The following is a 4,158-nucleotide window of genomic DNA, read 5'->3' on the forward strand; positions in this document are numbered from 1 at the left end:
CCAGTTCTCCTCATTGCGCATTAATCAGCTTCCTGATGTCTGCAGATCTGGTGAGTATAACGCGCCCTCATTATCCCAATTCACCTCTTAATTAGCCAGAAGCTTGTGTATATCTCTCGTTAGATTATGGGGTTTCCTCTTCCAGGAATAACGGATTCAATGTCCTTTGCCCATGTTCTTTTGGGGCTCCTGTCTTCTTGTTGATTGGGCAGAATTCCTCGTCAGTTTTAGACACTGAAATTAGCTTCTCCTGATTTTCTTGTTAATCCTATTAACTCTTTGCTGGTGGTCTTTGGGGTCAGAACTTGTGATGCAGTTGGCCCAGTCGATGTCTTTGCTGTATGGTTCATGCTTTTAGGCCGTGGCTTAAGAAGTCTTTCTCCACCTTTAGGTCACAGAGATATTTTTCTACCTTTACCATAAAGACTTTATGGCTGCACCATATACATGTAGGTCCTTCATCTGTTCCGTGTCTACCTTTGTTATTTGGCACCAGTTTTATAGTTGAACATACAGTGCTTGAGCTGTTTCTCCTCCCACCCCCTTTTTTAAATATATTTTTATTAATTTCAGAGAGGGAGAGGGAGAGAAACTTCAATGATGAGAAAGAATCATTGATTGGCTGCCTACTACATGACCCCTGCTGGGGATCGAGCCCGCAATCCAGACATGTGCCCTGACTGGGAATCCAACCGTGACCTCCTGGTTCATAGGTTGATGCTCAACCACTGAGCCATGCTGGCCAGGCTGTCCTTCCCTTTTGATTCGCAAGCCCTGTAACTTTTAAGTCTGTGGCCTTATTCATAGCAAGGAGAGAGGCCTCAGGAAAAAAGAAAATGAACTGGCCAGCACCTTGATCTCAGACCTCCAGCCTCCAGGGTAATATCCATCTCAGCTCTTCCAGGACAACTGCCCCTTTTCCTTGCTCTGACTCAGCGGTCGCCAACCTTTCGGACCTCATGGACCACCAGTTGGCGACCACTGCTCTGACTTGCAATTGCCTGTGACTTCATCTCTCTTTACTCTGACCAAATTGTGTAAGAAGTCAATTTGACCACATGCTTACTCTCTGCATAGTAAGGCCATGTTCTAAGCGCTTCATGTGTTTCAACTTGTGTAACCCTCACAGCCAAGCTAGGAAGGCTCAATGAATATCCCCATTTTACAGATGAGGAAACTGAGGCAGAGCGAGGTTACACATGGAAAACTTGGCCAAGAGGTGGCAAAGCTGATTCAAACTGGTGTTATCTCAGTCTGGAATGCAATAGGATGCTAATCTGCTCCCAACCGAGCTGCCCATCAGTTATGCAGAGGAGTAGGGGAGATGATGGTGCAAGTCTGATCCAGTATGTGCACGCCTCTCCTCACTCCAGTCCCAGCCTGCAGTCCCGTACCTTCCCAGCTCCCCATGGCCCCGGAATGCCATCAAAAGCATTGGCCTGCTGTTTGGGGCCTTCCACAGGCTGCTTACAATTCACCTGTCCATCTCCCTCTTATTTTCTGTTTCAATGTCGTCTGGTTGTCTGCTTGCAATGTCCTTTCCCTGCCCACATTTATGGGTCTAAAACCTGGCATTCTTCATGAAAGGAAGAATTTGGCTCTGCTCTGTTTTCCTTTGGGGCAGCTGCTGGTTTCTAGCAGGGATTTCCTCATTTCTCCCTGCACTCGAGCCCTGGGAGCCTCCTCCCGGGGACTTGACACATCCTCTCTGGGCTGACCCACATTTAACTCTCCATCCTGACCTTTCTCCAGCTCCACCTCTACTCCGAGGTCCGACAGTCATCTCAAACTCAGGACCCAAACCTTGAGCTGATGTTCCCCTCAAACCTGCCCCTCCTCCCATCACTTCCCATCTCAGTGAAATGACACCTCCTGCCTCCATCCTCCCAGTTGTCAAAGCCCCAAAAGTTGAAGTCGTTGCTGACTTCTCTCCCACCCACATCCAATCCAACGCTAAATCCCACCAGGACTTGCCTATCGCATCTACCACCACCGTCTTGAATCGAGAGAGCTTTTCCCCTGGATGACTGCGGTCACCTCCATCCTGCCGGAAGCCTCAGGCTGCCTCAACCCTGACCCACACCCCTCCTCTGCCCAGAGACCTCCAATGGCTCCCAACGGTGCCGGTTCTTACATGCTCTAGGCCAGTGGTTGGCAACCCTCGGCTCGCGAGCCACACGCGGCTCTTTGGCCCCTTGAGTGTGGCTCTTCCACAAAATACCACGTGCGGGCGCGCACGTACAGTGCGATTGAAACTTCGTGGCCCATGCGCAGAAGTCAGTTTTCAGAAAGGAGATAGACGAAACAAGTATACAAGACGTGTGTGGATGGGAGAGTTGGAAGGCGTCGACCTCAGCAAACGTACCTCAATCAGATTGAGGACGTTTTTAGCAAAAGCCAGTTTAGGAGCACCCTAATTAAGTTAATAACAATGTACCTACCTATATAGTTTAAGTTAAAAAAATGTGGCTCTCAAAAGAAATTTCAATCGTTGTACTGTTGATATTTGGCTCTGTTGACTAATGAGTTTGCCGACCACTGGGCTCGGCACTCACCACCACTTCACGTTGTGTAACTTATTACTTGGTATTTCTGCACATTTCTCTCAACTGTAATGTAAACACCTTAAGGACAAGGATTATTGTTTTGTTCACTGCTGACCTCAACTGCCCCCCTAACCATGCACAGCTTCAGGGCAAAGTCTGTTTTAATCATATGTATATATACATACACACATACAGAAAAGATTTACTATAAGGAATTGGCTCATGCAATTGTGAAGGCTGAGAAGTCCCACGACCTGCCGCCGTCTTTAAGCTGGAGACGCAGGAAGCCGGTGGGAAAGCCAGTGGGTAGTTCAGTCCGAGTCCAGCAGTCTGAGAGCAAGGAGCCCGGAGGGCGGGAGAAGGTGGATGTCCCAGCTCAAGCAATCGGGTAAGAAGAGCTGAATTCCTTCTTCCTCTGGTCGGAGCCTCAGTGGACAGATGATGCGCCCCACACCGGGGAGGGCAAACTGCTCTCCACTCCACGGCTTCGAGTGCCCACTTCATCCAGGAACACCTGACCCTCCCAGACAAACCAGAAATGAGCTTTAACCAAAGAGCTGGGCACCCCATGTTCCAGTCAAGCTGACACATAAATTAACCAGTGTTTATTCACTTTGTACCACCGTGCCTTGGATGTAAGCATTCCATACTTTCCTCTCATCTCTTCACTCAGTAACAGAGAGAGGCAGCCATGGACGTACCAAGTCCCGGGACCCAGAGTGACCTGGAGTAGGATGGGGTGGTTTTGTCACCCTGAAGGCCAAGACTGACAGGTGAAATCAGGACGAGCTAAAAACTGGAATGTGAAAAGTCGATGCCATAAATTTGTAAACGTCAGCATACCGCCCAGTCCTGAGAGCCCATCACTGCCGCTTCCTTAGCAGCTGGTTCTCGCGATCGCCGATAAGAAGGCTCATGCAAAGAACCCCAAGAACACCATTCAGTAAGAAGGCACACAGGGTGGGTTATCAATACCTTTTAATGATTCACATTGGTGTTTGGGTTTTTTGTTTGTTGTTTTTTTTTTCCAGAAGAATTATAACAAAAATACATAGAACTTAATATGTTTCAATACAATGGGCAAGTACAGAATCTAAACCAGACAAGTCCATAAAGTACAATCCTTCTTGTGGGGAAAGAACCTTCCATTCCACTGAGCAGGGAGAACCACATGATTCGGCACAATCCTCTCTCACTGCCTCCTGTTCAAATTTCAGAGACTGGCAGACTTGGAGACAAAACATATTAAAAAAATAAATAAAACTAGATGTCAACTGCCTCAATTTCCCTTTCTGTTTTTCCTTTTCTCATTTTCGTCATAACCAGGTGGGATGAGGGCGCGAGGCAGGGCCCTGTGGGAAGGGTTATGCTCTGTGATGGAATGCCAGGCACACGCAGGGGTTCCCTGAGGTGACGAGAAATGTACTTTGAATCAACTACTCGGTGTTGTAGCTGACAGATACCAGCAGAGGGGAGGGAGTGAAACAGGAGCTACAGGACTGCTGGTGGGAGGCCTGATGGCCACAGCACACATTTAAATCCAACTTACACAGTGAGAAGATGCCCGAGTATAATCCTCAGTCAGCACATTCACACAGGAGTCTGTAACTGT

This window comes from Myotis lucifugus, unplaced genomic scaffold (assembly GCF_000147115.1).
Source record: "Myotis lucifugus unplaced genomic scaffold, Myoluc2.0 scaffold_10, whole genome shotgun sequence".
Taxonomy (NCBI): domain Eukaryota; kingdom Metazoa; phylum Chordata; class Mammalia; order Chiroptera; family Vespertilionidae; genus Myotis; species Myotis lucifugus.